Consider the following 11640-nt stretch of genomic DNA (forward strand, 5'->3'; position numbering starts at 1 on the left):
TTTCTTCTACCACATTTGCTTACAACAAGTAAGAATTTAGAATAAAATTCCTATGCATGGATATAAAAAGCAGGTTTTTGATAAATATCAGTAGAGTTGTTTTTTTACGAAAATGAGTAATGAGACACACTGAATATTTTCAAGTCTCACCTAATGATAATCAGACTGTTACCGCAGTGGTTTGATTTCTTAGTGTAAAAAATACCTCTGTGTTACGTGAATATTCAACATTGTGCAAAACCCGCTAAACAATTTCCTTTAATCCATTAATATAACTGGACTTAGAGAGTGATAGGGACAGTGAAACATAACTTAGTCCTAGACAAACAACCCATCAGGTTGAACCATTTCTACGTTAGAGAATAGATTACTGAAAGGTGAATAGTCTGTGGTACATCGTTAGGGTCAAGGAAGACCAACTCAGATTATTCATCTACATACTATAGATAAGAGTATACGACAGTTGTTCTTTTTTTACTTTTGTGACCTGTCCGTACTAATATATGCTGCTGCTCACTGAACGTACTGATTCTAGTTGGCCACATAGGAAGTCAATTAACCTGTTTTTATGACAGGATAAGTCAGGTTAGGTGTGAACCGCGAGGTGTGACTTCGGCGTTAAGTAGGATGTCACATTATTCTCTTCCAACTCAAGTAGACCCTGACCATCCACGTACATCACCCGCGTTGGTGATCAACAAAAGAATAACGTTTACGATCCGAGTATATCAATGTCAAACGTCTCAATTCGTTGTTTATTGCGTTTTCTTTTTACGAAAGTGTGAAGTTTACGATAGTTTTGTTTCACAGAATAGGCTTAGGTTACAAAACTATGTTAGTATTGACTAAAACAGGATGATGTATCATTTCATGAATGGGTAACTGTCTTACACCCGACACTGTTCAACTCCACTAGTTACGCCTTCTTACTAGAACTCCGACAATTGCTACTCAGTTAGTCGCTAGTGAACACATGTTAATTATCAGTATAGGATTGTGGAAATTGTTGAGTTCTGAGATCATGGACAGATCAATGTTAGATCACTGCACCGCTGAGGTGTCCCATACTAGAATAAAACGGCAGTCCAGTGCTTCCAGGATTTCAGTAATGGTCTAACATTGACCTTGATAAATTAATCAGTTGCAGTATAAATTACTGAGTGAGTTTATACATTTTAACCAATTAACTCACAAGACAGAGAAATACACTAACAATAAAGTATATGGACATGTCTCATAAAGAAAATTTTTTCCATGATATTATTCTCCTTTAAGATTCACAATCGTATTTTTAGGTAGTTTTTTTACATGTAATAGTGTACTTTGAAACAGCCAAGCTTACTAAAGTCTGGAATGTAAAAGCTCATGAAAATGGAGCATTGTTGGATTATTTCATAAAGGAATTAAACGTTATCGTGAGATTTCAAGTATTCATCATAATAGTCTATAAATAAATAGGTGTTATTTCAAGTAATTTAAGTTGTCAAAAGTTTCCAAATATTGAATAAAATAGGCATTGCATCAATAGCAAAGTAATCAAGAAATAAATTTGTGCAATAGTTTCAAAAGTATTAAAAACAATAATTTATACAATCAATGTGATAAACAGTCGTCAACTTTACAAAGAAGAACAAAGTGAAGAATAAAAATATCATTAGCACCTACGATCTGTAAAATAAGGAAGGATGCTAAGACCATGGTAAAATAAAGGATTGATGTAGTGTTTGTGCTTATTAATAAATACTTTGTGCGTTAATTCCCACATATTATGAACTCCAAGTACAGTATTTGCAGTTTTGCTCATTGAGTTCAGTTTAATTTAAAATGAACTTTTCTGGGAGATCCTAGTTAGCATATTGATTTGATTATTTCGTAATATCGTAATTAGATGTGACATTTTTTACATAGAGTTCCGGTTTGAAATGGTGAATCAGTAAAGTGTGAAGTTCGTTATCTTTATACACGATGAACGAGGACAAGTGAATCGTGTAATGACTGAAATACAAATGTTCCTGGAAATATATTCAAGTAAATGAATTGACTAACATGCACAGCAGTAACAAATAACCAAAGCTTCAAACGACTGAATAGACACAACTGGAATGAAATAATAGAAGTATTAGAATAACACCAGAATTAGACGTCTTTGCAGTTGAACTGGATTTGTATTGACACTGCCATTTAGAATCACCAGGAATCGTATCATAGTAGGAGTAACACTGGAAATAAAATATCCAGCCAGTGTACTCCAGTGAAGTAAACTTTAGACTGCATCAGACTGTTCTAATCTGCATTGTATTAAGATGAATATAAACTGCTGAAAAAGCCACTTAGTCAACCTGTCCCGAGTATTTGCACATCAATATAGCAGTGAAATATGGTTAACAAATGGACAAATAGACAAGCAACCAGCCGAAAGAATATTGGGACGATTGACGTAAAAGGCATTACAATAAATTATAACTGAGAACAAGTTAAGCCGGTAGAATCGAATCAATACACTTGATAGTCATGTTCTCAAACAGATAACGTATTCCAAGATGGGTGAAAAATTGTTTCTGTTTCCACATAAAGCTTCAACTTTTCACAAACCCCTCATCTAAACCTTCTCCCAGTCTGTTCATTCGACTTTGGAGATGATCTTGATTGAAGACTTCCGTGGTTTCATGCGACAAGAAGTAACCACGTGTTCAAGTATTTATATTTGGTTATGGCAGCTACCACGTTGATGTATTCCACATTCTTATTGTGTTACTTGAAATAAATGAATTTTTGCATTGTTTTTGGCTGTAAATTGAGTCATTCTTTCAGAACTGGAGACATTCAGTTTCATAACAAGTAATTCCTAATATTTTTGTTATTGATATTTCTGTAAAATTGAGTATCGCCTACGTGGTTTATCAAGAAAGGGTAGAATAATATTCTTATAATAGTCGGAATGTTTACTTGTTGTGCTTTGCAACTCTCGGATATATTTTATTACTTTACCTATTTAATGTCATTTGGATTTGACCAACCAATTGGGTGAATAACTGGGTGGTCATATTTGTTTAGGTAGAAATGTACACTTAAATTCATAAACATTTAGAACCATCTTTAACCAAATCGTTACAGGAGGAACTTAAAGTAATTGACTAATTGATATTTGTTATATTGAATATCATTCATTTCACTGTGACTTGAATATATTTGTTTCACTCATATTTTTAACTTCTCTGTTTATAACTTTGACCTTGGATTTTTCGGTTTGGACAGTTATGGTTCAGTATTTCGAAAATCTGGCTCAACAACATCAAGGGATGCGCAAACCGTTAATCCAGGGGTTTTCGTGCACATATTACATATTGTTGCGGATATTTTGTGTCGTTAATTATCAGCTGTAAACAGCATTTTTTCTGTCACACGTCAAGTTTCATAATGTTTGTGTTTGTTACATAGCCTTTATTCTGTTTTATTAGTAGTTTGACGCATTTGTTGCTCACAACCCAAGTGAATGCTTAGTCAGCCTGATGTGGTTATTTGTAACAATACAAACTCGAGCAGGTAAAATTCACCATTGTTTAAGTCAAAAATAGGTCGTAAATAGAGTTTTAAGGAAAATAAGCTTTAAAACCTTTTACATCTGGTTCACCTCCTTGATTATGGCGATGATGAACATGGATGTTGGTAGCTGTTTGTAAAATGTAGGTTGAGACAATTAAGCGTAAAACTATTTATCAATATTATATAACTTGCTAATATAAAGCCATAAACAGTTATATCTATTATAAGTATCATCGTTTTAGACTGAAGTGACATATGTAACGTATCTGAGAAAAGTTATGTGAGTAACAATTGACCATGATAGTCTTTTCTATCCGCTTTCTGAACATGTACAGGAACAGTGTATAACACTACTGGAAGTACCACATTAAGTTGTCACATATTCTTCATAAGTAAAACGAGGCGTGTTTGTTTTGTGCATGGTAACTAAACCATGTTGTAGTTAATGCTAATTTATGATGTGTCTGTTATAGGGTTTACAAATGAACAAATTTCTAATCCATATTGTCGAGTAATAACTAAATGGTGCTTGCCAGTGTTTTTGTTGATATCAAATGTCTAGGTGAAATACTAGAAGGGTTAGAAGATGAAGAGCGCTGTTTATAAGAAATTTAATATTATTATTTATCTGAACAAACGAATATTGGTACAAGAGAGCACCAGTATATATGCGCCACACAAAGCAATGAGAATGCGAAGAGAAATAGAAAAGAAAAAAAAAGCTAAGGAGCGCAAAAAAAGAGAACAATAACGAGGAGATTGGTGTAAGGTAGTATGGTAGAAATGAGGGAACGGAAAGGTACAATCAGAAGAAATCTTTCAGGTAAGGGAGACACAACCACGTTTTATGAAGAAAGTAAAAGAAGGTTACAGCATGATCGCCACTGTCTTCTATTCTGAGCCATATCTGATAACGTATCCAGCCACTGTGTTGTACCATCTCTCGGACCCCAACCAGGGAGTCGTGAAGGACCGACACAAGCCAGTCCGTTGCAGCTTTCTTTCATACCACGACACCATGTCATGCACTGACCACCTCTCCGCTTCTTCCAACCAGTCCCAGAGTCGGCAAATAATGCACGACGAGGAATTCTCTGAGACGACATTCGTAGAACATGTCCAAGCCACCGAAGTCGGTGTTTCAAGATGGTGACACCAACTGGATTATCGTCTCTGTGCCCGAACACACGATGCCGAACCTCTGCATTACTAACATGGTGTTGCCACCGGATGTCAGCAATCCTTCGGAGACAGCGATGATCGAACACAGAGAGTCGTCTAACGTCCTCAACTCGGAGAGGCCAGGTTTCACAAGCATAGAGCAAAACTGCTCTCACCGACGCGTTGTAGATCCGACATTTTACAGCCAGACTAACATCACGAAGGCGCCAAAGGTGGCCCAGATTGGCATAAGCCGCTCTGGCTTTCACTATTCGTGCATTGATCTCATCATTCACACCCCCACCAGCACTTATGCAGCTACCTAGGTACACGAACTTCTCGACTATTTCTAACTGCTCACCATCCAGGGTGAGTACAGGATTGGAATCCTGCCAGTCTTGTAGAAGTACTTTGCACTTCGAAGGTACAAAGCACATACCGTATACCTACGGACATTGATTGCCAACTGATTAAGTGCGGATTGCATGGCTTGAGCATTATCGCACAGTAAGACAATATCATCCGCATACTCAAGGTCGAGAAGTCTTTCTCCAGGCAACAGATCCACACCGCTATTACTTACATCCATCAGAGCTGTTTCCAGAATGTCATCGATGGCAAAGTTGAAGAGGAATGGTGAGATTGGGCAACCCTGTCTAATCCCACTGCTCGAATGGAACAATGGAGAGAGGTGGTTGTATGCCCTCACTCTGCCTGAGGTGTTTTTATATAGGGTTTTTAGGATGTTAATGAACTTCTCAGGCACACCCTTCTTCAATAGACAATCCCAGAGAACAGTCCTGTCCAACAAATCGAAGGCAGCCCTGATGTCAAGAAAAACTACGATTGCTGGCCTTTGATAAGTATGACGGTGTTCTAACATTTGGCGGAGGGTGAAGATATGATCAATGCATCCTCGACCAGAACGAAACCAGCCTGCTCCCCGCGAGTCAATCTTTCTCGGGTTTTGAACAACCTACGAAGTATGACGGAAGCCAATAGCTTGGACGCAATCGTAAGTAGACTTATCCCCTGATAGTTGTTACAGGAACGACGTGAACCGTTTTTAAAGATAGGGACAACTATCGACTCATTCCATGACGTTGGAACACTCTCTAGTTCCCAGACTTTTGTAAACAACGTTGTCAATTCCTTGGTCAAAAAGTCACCACTATATTTAAAAAGAGTCAGAGGTAAGTCATCTGGGCCAGGTGACTTGTAACGCTTCAAGAGTTGGAGTTCCTTGCGGACTTCCTCCTCATTTGATGGATCAGTCGTCACCGGCCATGGAGAGCGGGACAGTCTGACCGATGCTGCCGGAGCAGCAGGCCAGTTGAACTGCCCTTCGAAAAATTCTGCCCATCGTCCAAGACGTCGATGGATGTTAGTAATTGGCATCCTGTCATCCTCACAAGGTGTTTCGCTCACACCAGACTTCTTGCTGCCAGTGGCCAGTGGGTGAATTGGAAGAGCTTCCGGTAATTACCAGATGCAGCTGCTGCCTCCAGTTCATTAGCACGCTCCGACCACCAGGCTTCTCGGTCCTTACGCAAGCTTTGCCCAATTTCACTACGTAACAACCTTCGTTTGTGGTCAAACTTATGGTCACCCGGAGTAGACCGACGGGCTTCAATGGGTTGTAAGGAACCAGAAGAAACCCTGTGCTTATAAGCGGGATGTTTCGCGAACCCACAACTAACTGTACCCACCATTTTCATAGCGTCATGCAACTGCAACCAATGCTCATCTATACTTTTCGGTGGAATGGTAGCTAGCCTAGAAGCTAGCTCGGTTCGATACTTACTAGCAACAGAAGTTGCAACCAGCTTGCTAACATCAATCCGTTGGTGGCGGTCACTTCGTTGTCCACTGAAAAGTAAGGCAAGATTGGCGCAGACCAAGACATGGTGAGAGTCCAGATAGGTACTCCAAAAGGAGCGGCAGTCTTGTACACAACCACGCCAGCGGTAGCTGATCGCGATGTGATCAATCTGAGTCCAGGCTTGAGATGCAGAGGGAGGACGCCTTGTGGCACATCGACGATGACTGTGCCGAAAGTTAGTGCTAGCCAGAAACAGGTTGTGGTCTGTGCATAGTTGCAGTAGACGGTCCCCGTTATCTGTCCTGCGACTAACAAGTCCCCATCGGCCACCTAAACGACCCTCTTGTGCCTAGACGCCCGATCTGAGCATTCAAGTCTTCGGCTAGTACTACAATATCTGTCGAACGCACTTTCTGGAGAAGAACTGATAACTGGTGGTAAAACTCATCCTTGATTGCATCCGGGCTGCAATCTGTCGCGGCATAGGCGGAGATGACGAAAAGACATCGTTTCTCACTTTGATGGAACTCTCTAATCCAACAGCACATAACCGACTGTTAATTGGGATCCGATCGATTAGTGCTGCCTCAGCTCTAGTGCTTTGTGTGACACCAACGCCAGCAAGACCAGACGAAGATGCCACAGGGTCCCCGGATAAGCGCACGTAAAACAAGCTTTTCGAAACGACAGATGGAGATCGAATTTGTAGTACTTCGCCTGAGTCTTGAATACGGGTCTCGGATAGACAACAAACATCAATATTAAGACTTTCTAAAGACATAGCCAGCCCTATCTGTTGTTCGACCCGCATAAATGTGCGAACGTTGAAGGCAGCCAGTTTGAATGGTGCACGTGGTTTCAGAAAAACTGTTTCAGTACTCATTTTCGGCGGTAACATACAATTTTCAACCGGAAAGTGACTCGAGAACGTTTAGATACAGTCGAATTTCCACCAAAGACGAGCCGCTGTATAAGTATAAAAGAGAGTGAATAATGTGGAAAATAATAATAATAATGACAATAATAATGATAATAACAATAATAGTACTAATAATAACAATAATAGTAATGTTAATAATTTGAATCAATTGATTGTTTTTCGAAGCGAGAAAAGTAGTTTTCATAGACATAGAGAGTTCATCATTTGTGTGTGGGCTGTGATACTGCCCGGGTGCCCAGACCGAAGCAGGTGGTTATCTTAGAGGGCCACACCCCGAGCCTTTGACCTAAAGGTCTAACCCACAAGGCAGTGGAGCATCGTAAGGAGATGCAATCCCATGGTAGCCGGTGACCAACGATTGGTTCATACGCCTTTTGTTCCCGCAGGATACTGGAGCCCATGTGCACCATTGGTTTGTGATCCGGTTAAAGCGCCGGACATTCGCTTTTCGTCTTCTGATTTTCGTAAACAACACCCCTGCCACGAGAAGGCAATGAGTAGGACTTCCCTGGCAGAGGCTGTATATGCACGGCCGTATGAGAGTATTTCGAGAGGGAGAGCGGACTCTCCCGACTCTCGGCCGTACCAGGGCATTCGGGGGTTATTTGAAACTTGCTAATGAAGTCGAAAATAAACTGAAATCAGAGTTTCAAGCAAAAATGAGCTGTGAAATTATTAACATTCCATCCACGTCCTTATTAATCGTGGTGTTGAACATGGATGTTGGTGGGTTTTCGTGAAGTGTAGGTTAAAGCTGACACAGGTATTCAGTGTTTGTCAACGCTTCTACCAGTAACACCTTCTAATATATTTCGTTCCCACCCAGAGAAATCAAAAGACAGAGTCGAGGAGATCGGAAGAGTATATTTGGCGATGACCAATATATCGGAATTCTCTGATCTAATCTGGCTAGCGATTGCGGTTGGTGTTGAGCACGGCGTTACCACACGTGATCTGCTGCGGATGCCTGACCGAGCGCCTTCAGCTAGATGAGTCTGTAGTGGCATTGGACAATAGTCACACAATCCACAAAGCTGTGAACACGAGACTACTCAGAAAATAGATATTCAATATTTAACGCGGAGAAATACCTAACAATGGAGAAGGCGCGAACAATGAATTGAATGGACTGGAGTTGATCGAGTGGCATGGCTCGGTCATGCAGGCGTGGTCTCTGCTGAATGTTACCTTATATCTTCTATTCATATTAAATATATTGTTCTTTCTCTAGCCTAGCCTTGTTCTACATCATGTATTGGTAATAGATACGATACAGTGAGTTGGTGTAGTCGATGGTGTGACTTCCACGTAAGATCTTATAGATTAGGCAGTTATATCATGACAAATCTACAAATTTAGGATTAGGTCTATTATTAGAGCAGTACTAATATCATAGTAGACCATAGTTTTACAAGTCCACTAAAACATATGGTCAGCATCCAATGTCGAAAACTTACAGGGCTATTTGTTTTGGGGATTTATTTACCGCTACAGATCACTCCCCCCCTAGTGGGTTAGTGATGACCCTAAGACGTGGCCATCCAGAAGCTTAAACCCAGCGAACTTGTCGTTGGTAAACACTCTTCTGATAGCTTGCTAGGATTAGCAGCGTCTGGTCGTCTTTCCTTACTATATAGGACCGAGGTACAACATAGTAAAAAAAAGAAAATGTACAATGAAAATTTCAGTTCCTCATAAACGTCATCGTTCTTTTCCAGCCGTCCTGGAAAAGAAAAAAGAAAATGTAAGTGCATGTTGAAATACACTCGTATGTGCGTAAAAACACAATGTCGGCGAAAAAAAATTGGAATATAAACTAGTTTACACGTAGTATCGTTAAAAAAATGTTTTTTATGTTTTATTTCAAATAAAAATATAAATATATAAGCATATTAAAATTGTCTTTTAAAAAAAAATTATATATCGTAAAAAGAAAGATCGAGATAATATAAGATGTCGAGTAGTGCCTTACGTGCAATAGTCATTTAAATGTTCTGGAAATCTAACTCTTCTTCCAGAACGCGTCGTTTTAGGTATATTTTCAGATACATTCGGAGTATCATCGCTAGTGTTGGTTGTCGGTTGAGGAATTATGAGTGTAGGAGTCGTGTTGTGCGATTGTACCGAAGGAAAATCGACGTAGATAGGATTTCCTTCTAAATACGCTGCTTTTAAGCGATCGATGCTGATGCTATCGTTGTTTCCGTTCTTATCGACTGTATGGTACTTAGATTCACGTTGAAGAACTTTGAAAGGTCCTTCGTATGCTGATTCGAATGGTCGTCGATGCGAGTCTCGACGAACGAAGACGTGTGTACTATATCGTAAGTCAGGTTGAACGAAAACGTCGGTTGATTGTGGTCGGGTGGAAGCAGGTTTAACTGAACGCATTGCGTTTGTAAGCCTGTTTGTGTAGGAGGTTAGATCCATGTTCATTGAAGAGGACGAAGGATCCACGAATTCTCCTGGAAGTCGAAGTGTCGTTCCATAAACGAGTTGAGCCGCAGTGTATCCAATGTCAGCTTTCACTGCATTGCGGATACCTAGTAAGACAAGTGGAAGAGCGTCGGTCCACTGTGAAACGTTTGCAGCTGATAGTGAAGCTTTTAGTTGTCGGTGAAAACGTTCTACCAACCTGTTTGCTTGTGGGTGGTAGGCAGTCTTTCGGAAGCGAGTGGTTCCTAAAAGTGTGGTCAGACGACGGAAAAGTTCAGATTCAAACTGACGTCCGCGATCTGTAGTGATGGTTGAAGGGCAGCCGAAGTTTGCTACCCATCGCTCGACGAAGGCGCGAGCCACTGTTTCAGCAGTGATGTCCTTGATAGGTACTGTTTCTGGCCATCGAGTGAAACGGTCTACGCAGGTTAAGAGTTAATAGTATCCATTTGAATCTAGCGAAGGTCCTACCAAATCCAGATGAACATGTTCGAAACGAGCATCGGGAGTTTTAAATGAGCCTAAGGGACATTTATTGTGTCTGATAACCTTAGATTTTTGGCAGGTTACACAGGAGCGTGCCCCTTCCCTCACGTCTTTATTCATGCCAGGCCAGCAAAACCGTTCTGCTATAAGCTTGATGGTTGCACGAACACCTGGATGAGAAAGTTTGTGCAATGTATTGAAGACATTGCGTCGATAATGTTTCGGCACGATTGGGCGATCCCTACCTGTAGATGTGTCACAAAGTAAGGTTTCCTTACCTGTTCCCATCTGTTTGATGCGTAGTTTAAGTGTTGTGGACGATAACTCGTGCTGAAGATCAGTGTCTTCTTTTGAAGCTCGACGAGTTTCAGAAGGTCGATTCCTTGGAAACTGTTCAAGGAAGTTATGCGAGATAAGGCGTCTGCAACTACATTGTTTGCTCCAGAGATGTGTTGAATGTCTGAAGTAAACTGCAAAATGTAGTCCAGTTGTCGAGACTCACGGGGAGAGTACTTGTCCGAAGGAGAGCTTAACGAGAAAGTGAGCGGTTTATGGTCCGTGAAAAGAGTGAATTCACGGCCTTCGACATAGTGTTCGAAATGCCAAACAGTACAATACAAAACTCGTAGTTCCCTACCGAATGTGCTGTACCTTGATTCGGTGTCTAGCAACCTTCTAGAGAAAAATGCCAAGGGTTGCCAGGAGTTGTTAACCCATTGTTGTAAGACTCCTCCGATTGCCGAGTCGGATGCGTCTACTGCGATACTAATGGGTGCTTCGGTGTCCTGATGTGCGAGCATTGTTGCTTTAGCGATCAGTTCCTTAACTGTGGAGAATGCTTTTCGTGCGGTGTCGTCCAAAAAAATAATGGATTTCGCATTCCCACGAAGTTGGTCGGTAAGAGGTTTCATGAGTAATGCGCATTTCGGCATGAAGCGTCTATAGAAACTTACGAGGCCGTTAAACGTGCGTAATTGCTTGACGGTGGTCGGTTCTGGGTAATCTAGAATGGCCGCCACTTTGGTTCTAAGGGGTCGGATACCTTGAGCATCGATAGTGTGTCTCAGAAAGTCTAATGAGTCGGTTCCGATTTAGCATTTCTGAACGTTTACAGTAATGCCATGTTCGAAAACAAGATCCAGATGCCTGAGATGTGTTTCTCTGTCCGGACTTGCGATTAGGCAGTCGCCAACATACTCATGTACGAAGTTGAGACCTCGAAAAATGTCGTCTATGAATCTTTGGAATGTTT

This window comes from Schistosoma haematobium, chromosome 1 (genome assembly GCF_000699445.3).
Source record: "Schistosoma haematobium chromosome 1, whole genome shotgun sequence".
NCBI lineage: Eukaryota > Metazoa > Platyhelminthes > Trematoda > Strigeidida > Schistosomatidae > Schistosoma > Schistosoma haematobium.